The 10507-nt window shown below is 39.8% G+C and overlaps 1 long non-coding RNA gene across 1 annotated transcript in view; it reads left to right on the forward strand.

Moving 5' to 3' along the window:
* LOC141095914 (uncharacterized) overlaps positions 1-10121 on the forward strand; it is a 68496-nt gene extending 58375 nt beyond the window's left edge. Inside the window, exon 2 of the long non-coding RNA XR_012233497.1 lies at positions 8048-10121. This is a non-coding gene — a long non-coding RNA (uncharacterized lncRNA). The remainder of the gene's footprint in view (positions 1-8047) is intronic.
* The last annotated feature ends 386 nt before the right edge of the window (positions 10122-10507 follow it).

Raw genomic sequence — 10507 nt, forward strand, 5'->3', positions numbered from 1 at the left:
TAGAGAGATCCCTGAGTTGCTTCCAGGCTAGCCTGCTCCTGTGCCATCTGTAACCAGGGCCCTGGACTGCGTTTGCCAAGTAAAGGTAACGAAACAGCACCCTGTTGTATCCTTGCCTCCTTCCTGCAACATCCTCAGCACTGCTACATCTCTGTGCCAAACACTGCACCCTCTTCCTAAACATTCCGCTACACTGTCCTGGGACTAGAGCCCTGCCTGTGGAGGGCTACAACATCACTGCTGCACCACACCATCTGTCCCAGAGGATCTGTCTGCAGCGTTGGCTTACATCTACATTGCCGAACACCACAGGTGGCGTTACGAATCACTTATAAACTTTATTCCCAACTCAACCCCTTTTACATGGGCGCCCAGGGCCACGGACCGGGTCACCGCTGCTGTGGCAATCCCCTCTGAGAGACCGGCCCGGCACCGAGTACTCCACAGCCCTGGGAGGGCGACCCATGTACCCTAAGGCCGGACAACCCCTTTGACATTTAGTCTCATCATTACAACCACTTATCTAACAGCAGCCATCTTAACAGCTGATCAACTGAAATCAAACAGCTAGAGCTCCAAGGGATCAGCTGTTGATGCATGAATTGAAATTACCTTTTATTTCATGGGGGCTAGCCTGTATGATTTCCATGTGCCCAAATATGACAATTGGATAGGGGTTCTCTTGAAGATATATTTGCCCCAACTCATCAAACTGATTATGCCAGAAATCTGGCTTAAATGGCTCTGAAAGATTTCAAAATGTTTGCTAAACTCAGAATTGGCCAAAAATGTAACGGCTTTTGGTGTCTTCATGCCAGATTTGCTTGACCTGGGACAAAATGGGGGTAGGCAGGACATGGTCATGTCTGCTTGTCTAATTCATGACTTTAACACACCTGTCTTGAGTCCAGGCTCACTTCACATATGTGAATTATCCTATGTGATAATTTCCCTAGGCCTATATAAGGCCCACCAGGATGCACACCTTGGAATTCAGACTCTTAGTTTTCTTGTGTCCTGTCTGCCTGTGGCCTCCAGTGCTTCTAGTCCTTGTTTCCACGAGCCTTACCTGCCTGTGGTCCCACGCCCTTGGCCCGTGTGCCCACCTGAACTTCACCAGGTGAGCCGAAACAACGATGAGCTATGGCATACCTTACACCACAAATCTTACTCCACTCTAGAGTTGAGCGACTTTGGTCAGATCGGGTTTCATGAAACCCGACTGAAACAAATTTTGAGCTGGATGAAACTGGTCCGACTAGGGCAAAAAAAGTCGGAGTTTCGTCCGAAACCCGACCCCAATGCAAGTCAATGGGGAATAAAAGTCGTCATTGAGCGGATGACATTCATCCACTTAATGCCGACTTTTATTCCCCATTGACTTGCTTTGGGGTCGGGTTTCGGACGAAACTCCGACTTTTTTTTGCCCTAGTCGGACCAGTTTCATCCGACTCAAATTTTGTTATCGGACCAAAGTCGCTCAACTCTACTCCACTCCCTAACCGAAGTAAAATATGTGGCGAGGCATCATTTTTAAGACGTGATTCATTCATTAAAGTCATGCATTTGTTAATAGATCCGGCGAGTCTCACTCCAACACACCCCTCCATCGAAACTGGTGTGAACAACTCTATTCTTGGTGAATCGTGGCTATCCTCTTTATTGATTTTCTCCAAGAATTTCTTGTGTGAGGCAAGCCAAGAATTTTTATAGATTTTTGCATTTTGCATTTTTTCCCAGCTGCTGTTTACCAAGTGCACAATAATGAACGTATGAACTAATAACCCGGTGGACTTGTCCTCTGTGTAATCCAGGTGTATTGTGGATAGTCAAAAATATACATTAACCTAGTTTATCTTAGTGTTTGGATTATCATGCAACACTACCACACCTCATTATATATCTGGGAAAACACAGTGCATTTCCTTATTCATGGTAGTAAACAGGACTAGAACATGGAAGAAACATTTCCATAGAAGTTATTCTATTCTTTTTCCAATATGTTTCATATTTAGTAGAGACAGAAAAATCACAAACGTTTTTAAAGTGTTTAGCGAATTCCACCAAATTTAATACAAATATCAAAAAGCTGACCATCATTTCCAAACAGAAATCAGGTGTGTACAGGTGCATACTAAGAGTAGTCATCTCCATATATAACTAACAAAATAAAGTAGCACTCTGTAGCATTATAGCATGCAATCATAAGATGTAAATTGCATTACTGCTGCAGAAAATCTGAAAAATTGAGAATATTTAGCTCATAAATTGGCAAATTCATGTGTACCCGCAGCCGCAATATGGCGATTCTTGTTGCCGGGCCTATCCTGTGAGGACTCCTTTCATGGGCTGACACCTACACTTATATGGGAAGGTAGGATCCTACTGTAATTAAAACCGCCAGAGGCTGAGGGGTGGAGTGCTCAATCAGAGAGCCTATTTACAGTATACAAATATCAAAAGATTGACCGTCATTTCCAAACAGAAATCAGGTGTGTACAGGTACTACTAAGAGTAGCCATCTTCATATATAACTAAAAAAATAAAGTAGCACTCTGTAGCACTATAGTATGCAAACATGAAATTGGCCAATTTATGCACTAAGTATTCTCAAATTTTCAAGTGCAGTAATGCAATTCAAATTTCAGACATTTAATGTTTGCATACTATAGCGCTACAGAGTGCTACTTTATTTGTTTGTTATATATGGAGATGGCTACTCTTAGTAAGGACCTGTACACACCTGATTTCTGTTTGGAAATGATGGTCAGTCTTTTGCTATTTTTATACATAGGCTCTCTGACTGAGCACTCCACCCCTCAGCCTCTGGTGGTTTTAATTACAGCAGGATCCAACCTTCCCAAATAAATGTAGACTTTTGCCCATGAGAGGAGTCTTAAATACGATAGGTCCCAGCAACGAGAATCGCATTACCCTGGCTGCTGGGTACACATGAATTGGCCAATTTATGCGCTAAGTATTCTAAATTTTCATATTTTCTAGAGCAGTAATGTAATCTACATTTCATATATTTCATGTTTGCCTGCTGTAGGGCTACAGAGTTTACCAAATTTAATAGGCCACATACTTCATCAATTTGGAGCAATTTGAGACTTTTTGATCAGCTGTTGTGAATTTTTACATCTATGATGGTCCATAATTCAATATCCTCTAAAATAAAAAGTATTTCCACCACTGGATTGAAAATATATCTGCAGATTAAATTTGTCTGTTGCATTTCCATGTTCTAATTTGATTATAATTTTTCTGACTCATTTACCTGTTCAAAAGAACAAAAGATCCCCTGTTCCACTTACTGAATTGTGAATAAGCTTGTAAGTGCCAATTCCAATGTGAGTATATGGTGTTTTAGGTTGTAGGCAATTGTATACAGCACAACACACACATCCGCAAAGTCTAAACATAGGTTTATACTTGTCTTTCAATGCAACAATTATTGTAATAAGACTTGAGTTCATTCTGTGCAATGTTTTACCCTCATACACAAAAAAGCGGAGTCTAAAGGAGACACCTATTAAATGCCAATAGTGCCTAAATAGCATCTTTCCCCTCAAATTTCTTAATTTCTTTCTATATCTTGTCCTTCGCGTTTTTTTCCTTCTCTGTTGGTGGCTTGTCGGCAGGCAGCCGGCAGAAAACCTTATGTGTCACTCATTCTTCACAGTAGTTCCTCATAGTTCTGCTGAAGCTTCATTCTGTAGTCTTTCTTCCTCAGGCTCAGCCCCTGACTGGTCTTCTGTCAGACTGGGCTGATTCCCAGTAGGCCGGTTGACTACCTTCATAAAGCAGGAACTGGGCTGATAATTCCAATCTTGCACTATTAGTGCAGTTTCCAATGCTAGAAAAGGAAAAGGACCTGTGTTACAGCATAGACACATAATCACAGGTCATTCACCCTCTAAGGTTGTGAAAGAGGAGTAAACCTTTGATGCTCATCTTCCGCTCCTCCTCTACTGCATTTGGAGAATATATACAGGCTACATCACCATGGTATGTCTCTGCACAGCACCAATCCAGAGCAGGGAGAAACACAGAAACAGAGATTGTGTGCTTGGTTTAGTTTACGTTTTATTTGTGGAATAACCCTTTTATTGAATTGAGAACCTTCCTCATGTTACATGTACCATAATTGGCATAGAATGAGCAGAAGTATTGGCGCTTCCTTAATCATGCACCGTTAGCTCTCTGCGTCCCTTCCGCCAGTATTATACCCCTTAACCTCCAATCATATGTTAGGCCTTTGGCCCTCTAGTTAATGTTTTTTTGCTAAAATCCAACATAAAATCTTAAAAATAAAAAATATATACATTCTATTTTTTTTCCTTTTTTCTTTCATTTTTGTGTTTTTATTTTCGTATACCTATTTTATTATGCAAGCTCTAACCCTAACGTTAGTGTTAACCCCGAATAGGGTCAGAAAAAGTTTGCAAAAATGTAAAATTTATTATACATTTTTTTTTTTTACAGAGGAAACTTTGCTAAATTTAGGACAGCTCTCCCAGCAGGTATCACTAGAATAAGAGTGAGAGTAGAGGCAGAGCGATAAAGGAGAGATGATTCGGCCCCTGTAATCTTGGTTATTGCCTATGAAGAATGCAGTAGTCAAAATGAGTTCTTCATTGGCTGTTGCTCTCTGCATAGGCAGAGACCGATATAATCAAGCTCACACCTTATACTGAGAAAAAAGTTTAGCTTGCCCACCTCTGATCAGCCACTGAAAAAATGCTGCTTGTCGGCGCTACTCAGCGCATTGGAAGTCTCCTGGATCATTGGATAGTTGTGACATGGCATGACCAAGTTCCCCCATCCCTTCCCAATTGACTTTGGCGGTCTATGAAATTGCCCCCATGGCCAACACTGTATATCATGACTCCTTGCCTCTTTGAAGTTGTCCAGCTTGCAGGAATCCAAGGAGCTTTTATTAGTTCTCTCCCGATAACTTATCTTACGACAAAATACTGCATTAATATGACCATACAATGGGATCTGTTCTTCTGAACTGTTGAGAAACAATTCTTCTCATACAGTTAGTGTTAAGCTATGGGTGCCAGTTTTCCAACATAAGGACATTATAGGTTCTGCTCACATTACGTTAAACAATTTTCATTTACGCAGGGAAATTTCAATTCTATTCACACAAGTATCCTTGTAGGCTATACAGAATAAAGGCCTATATTGCATGGAGCCTGAAACGTACGTTACTGCATGCCTATGTAGTGGTATACGTCGGAGCCTCCTCTTAGATTTACCGTATACTGTACAGTGGGGGAAATAAGTATTTGATCCCTTGTGGATTTTGTATGTTTGCCCACTGACAAAGACATGAACAGTCTATAATTTTAAGGGTAGGTTAATTTTAACATTAAGAGATAGAATATCAAAAATAAAATCCAGAAAATCACATTGTATAAATTACAGTATATAAATGTATTAAAATTCTGAAAAAGGTAAGTATTGTGTGTTATAATTACATAACGCTTCAGACTAAATTAGACACCATACAGAATACCATACAACCTCCTCGTGGTCAAGGAGAAGTTGTCAAGAAGGGCCGTTGGGCACAGGTTTGGTCTTCAGCATCAAAAGGCACATTTTACATTTCTAACAAATAAATTGTCATAGCTTTACATAAATGCCGTGTGAATTTCCTTATATTTAGTTACTTCTAGATTCAATCCTTTTGTGCGGTAGCTTCAATTGTGAGAGTGATCCAGGTTTTATAAGAACAGTTGAAAGAGTAAAGCAATTAACCTAGTAATTACCAAGATCCTGTTAAACATCCTCTCTTGTGTCATAATGCAGTACCATTAGCTATACTCTGTGCTCCCTGTGTAATATTAATTCATATTATTGGTTTATATAATATATATATTTTACAGGCAGGAGCCAGAAAATTCTGAAATCCATAAAAAAGGGCTCCTCTTCCATTGGTATTTTTGGTGATTATGACAAAGTCAAACAGCAACCTGTGTGAACTTCAAGGTCCCAATTCATCATTTGCATTTTTTAAGTACCGTATTTTTCGCTTTATAAGATGTTCCGGATTATAAGACGCACCACAAATTTTGAGGAGAAAAATAAGAAAAAAATATTTTTTAATAAAATGGTGGTGCTTCTTTTAATCCTTGCATCTTATTGCTTACCAGGGTTGGTGGCTGCGGTGTAGCGGGGTCACAGGGTCACTGCTGGAGGAGGCAGGAGTGGGATGATGCTGAAGGCCGCATTCAGGCAGCTGCTGCGGGGTCTTATGCTGCTGCCGGGTTTCTCCGGGTGCCCGGCGGTTGCTGGCCGGTGCTACGGGTATTTCCGGTTCCCAGCGGTGCTGCGTGTGTGTTCAGCGCTGCCCGGGGCTCTGCTGACATTTTGCGACAGGCCAGAGCACCGGCATTTCCACGGTTCCCTGTGTGTGTGGTAGTTCCGGTAAAAAATGGCCGCCGGCGCACACGTAGATGTGATCTCGGGACCAAGATCTTGAGAGATGAGATCTCAGCGCTGAAATCTCCGGGCAGTGCCGGACACACACGCAGCACTGCTGGACACCGGAGACACACGCAGCACCAGCCAGCAACTGCCGAACAGCGGGACACACCCTGATCATGGCCCATGGTAAGGCATGTTCGCTTTTGTAAGATGCACCCCCATTTCCCCCCCAAATTTTGGGGAAAAAAGTGCATCTTACAAAGCGAAAAATACGGTATTTTTTTTTCTCATCTTTCTTGGAGGATATTACACCAAATTAGTCAAAATGGGAGCTCAATGTTTGATGAATTGCTACAATTTCAAAGATGCATATTTTGGCCTCTTTTTGTCCCATTTGAGTAGAAAGTAGAAAGATTTTTTAGGAAGCTTTAAAATGTTTCACATTGGTCTTTAACTAAAAAAAAAAGAAAACAGATTTTGTACAATTGTGCTAAAAAATAGAACATTTTAAAAAGGTGATAAATTATAAATTAGGTGAAAAATATCTGGATAACCAAACCCTGCACCCATAATTAAGAAAAAAAATAAAGGGGAAATTAAATAATGAATAGAGCACACTTTATATAAAAATGATCACTATTGGGCTGGGTCCACTATCAAATCACATCACATGTGATACACTAATGACCCTCGGCTCCTGCTCTGCTGCGAGCGTGAGCCGACTGTCAGTGCTCTGTGCTCCCATCCTTCTCGCATGAGATAATCGCAGCACAGGTGCGGAGGAGACGGAGAAAGAAATTTCTCCATCTCCTTAATTGCCAGCGTCCGCGGGAATTTCACTGCACTCGGGTGATATCTGAGTGCATATACTCATCTGGGTGTGTGCAATCCGAATTTTGCATGCAATCGCAGCGTGCTGCCTTTTTTTTCCCCATTCGATCGCGATCCGTTCGAAGCAGGGAAAAAAAGACTATTGAGAACAGAAACATAGGATTAAATTGGTACAAATTTTTAATAGATTTTCAATCGGATTGCACTCGTCTGATTTAATCGCAAGTGGGAACGAGCCCTTAGAACTATTTTACATCAGAAACAAGGTGCAACAATGATTCAGTCACCAGTTGCTCTTGGCACAATTTGCTCCTTAGGTAGTTTAGGTAACCAACAAAACAAATACCAGACCCTTCTCTCCTGGATGGCAAAAGAAGACACCAGAATGGGAAGACAATTTTGCTCATTGCTCTGGACCTCGTTCTCTTCTATGTACGTATGTGTGTAGAATTTGGGTATTTCCTGCCAACTACTAAAAAATTAAGGAGTATGTAATAATACAGAAATCTCACTCCACAGGTACTGGAGGATGATAATGCTGAAGTCAAAAAAGCTGAACCCGCCGTGGATATTATTTTAACACAGCTTTCTTCTTTATCCATAGCTTACTCTGACATTTAGAGACACGTATTTCATAAGTCCACAAATGATAGGCCGGATAGTTCTAATATCTTATGTCAACTATGCAAACGCTCAGTGGTTGGACTTATATTATCCTGCTGAACCGGGAGGCTGCTTTGATCAATATGGCTTTTCTTTCCTGCTTGTTTTATAGCTGACGATGGATATATAAAGCAAACATTTATTCATAGAGGACACTGGAGGACAAGTTTGCAGAACAGAAAGGAACAAAGAAGCATCTTGAGAAATACTGACTTTTCCAAGACTGACAGGCAATGTTTGTTTAACAGACACAGAAAAGCAATTATTACAATGTATCTGCTATTTGCTAGAGTTATAATATAATGCAGGACTTAATTACGTATCTATGTAAGTATGTACAGTATATAAGCTTGATAAAGGGATTTGCTGGCACTTGCCATATTGTCAGTGGGCGTTCGGTGAAGTTTATGATAGAATGTAACTGAATGCATGTAATTGGGGTTTAGGAAACTCACAAGATGCAAGAAAAACACACACCGAGACTTCAGCGCATGCTGTAGATTAGTAATAATCACTGGGTCTAACTAAAGTTTAGATTATGATCCATTATTGTAATGCAAGAAGGAATTGGCGAAGATAAATGGAAACACAACCAAATAGTAGGAGTACATTTCCAAACCCCAAGAGGGTACATACAGTGCTCAGCATAAATGAGTGCACCCCCTTATGAAAATTAAGATTTTAATAGATATGTCAATAAACACAACAAGAGTTTCTAAAATTTTGACAAGGCAGAGTTATATGGAACTTTTTTTTAACCCACAGCATGAAATAAGGTTAAAAATAAAACGTTCATTATAAAATCTTCAGTTTTACTCAAATTAGTTGATGCTAAAATGAATACATCTACTACATCTAGTATTTTCTATGAAATTCATGATTTTTAAGGACAGCACCAAGACTTCCAGGCATGCAATGAGCAATTTGGCACATACTACAACATCTGTCTTTTTCTATTCTTCAAGAACGACCTCTTTTAAAGCCTCGATGCTGTATGGCGGGTGATGATAACTTGTCTATTCAGAATTACCAATAGGTGTTCGATTGGGTTCATATTAGAAGACATAGTTGGCCACTGAATCACTTTCACGCTTTCTTCTTCAGAAATGCAACAGTGGCTGTAGAAGTGTGTTTTTGTTCATTGTCATGTTTTAAAAGTGCACATCTACCAAGGGTATGGAGTGATGGTAGCATGTTCCCTTTAAATATGGAACAGTACAGCTTTGAATACATGATGCTATAAATAAAATTCAGCTCCTCAACCTCAGCAGCACTCTACATAAGGACATTGCCACCACCATGTTTCAATGTAGGCACCATACATTTTTCTTTGTACTCCTCACCTTTGCAACGCCATACAGTTTTGAAGCCATCAGTTCCAAAAACATTTATCTTAGGCTCATCACTAAAGAGTATAGAATCCCAATAGGCATAATATTTTTCAGCATGAGCCATGACAAATTGTAGGCAGGCGTTTTTGTGCATGGGCTTTAGAAGAGGACAACACCCATGCATGCCATTCCTCTGCAATGTACGCCGTCACAGGAATTACTCACCCTGGTTTGGTTTATACTTCTTTATCTAACTGCAGTGAACTTGAATATTGATTTTCTTCAATCCTTCTCATCAAAAGACATTCCTATTTAGATGTTAACTTCTGTGGTCGGCCAGGACGTCCCTATGAAATGGATGCAGCTCTATTTTTGTTACATCTTTGTATCACTTGTTCTACAGTATTCTGACAGAAAAATAAATCTTTGCTGATCCTCTTGTAGCCTTCTCTTTTCTTTTGTAAAGAAATTATTTTCTTTCTCAGGTTTTGTGACATTTCTCTTCCATGTGGTGCCATTGCTGACAGCATGAAATTTTTTTGTTAAGTTACACCTTTTTATAGTCACCTGTCTGTTGGAGACCTGTTTAATGAATAATTATACCGACCTCTAGATGAATTCTTGTTAATTTGAATTTTGTAGTGTAAACTTTAGCCTTGCTCTCAAGACTTTCATTGAGGTGTACTTATTTTTGCAACATGATCTTGAATGAATTTGGAAATGACTTTTTTTGGTTATGCAAAATAAAAAAATTTGCTTGCAATCAATGATCCACACTCAAGGGAATATTTTGTATTGTAGTATCCCACAGTGAATGTTGATTCTGAAAAGAAACTAAAGGCTTTTTGAAAAATTTGTTGGGGTGTTCTCATTTATGAATGTGTGCTCCTATCTCTATGTGCCACCCAGACAGAAGCAGCAGCATGTAAGGCACTATACACCAGTACTGAGCTGTGTGACTGTGATTCCAGTAATGGAGTGAAATAAATCAGATTGTAGCTGTAGTATATATATATATACTATACTATATATTCAATCTGTGAAATGGAGCAAAAGTTTTTAGGAGGATGGCAGCAATATTTTACTATTTCTGAACAATCCCTTTACAAACAACTGATCCACCAGAGTAGATTTTTCCATTTTCATGGTTATATTTCGGCCACCTACTTATGATTTCCCTAGATTTTCAATATCTATAGTATCTCTAGATATCCTCTGAAAAAAACACCGAAGTCCCTGTT

This window comes from Dendrobates tinctorius, unplaced genomic scaffold, assembly GCF_039654945.1.
Source record: "Dendrobates tinctorius isolate UK_male_01 unplaced genomic scaffold, ASM3965494v1 ptg000070l, whole genome shotgun sequence".
NCBI classification, from domain to species: Eukaryota; Metazoa; Chordata; class Amphibia; order Anura; family Dendrobatidae; genus Dendrobates; species Dendrobates tinctorius.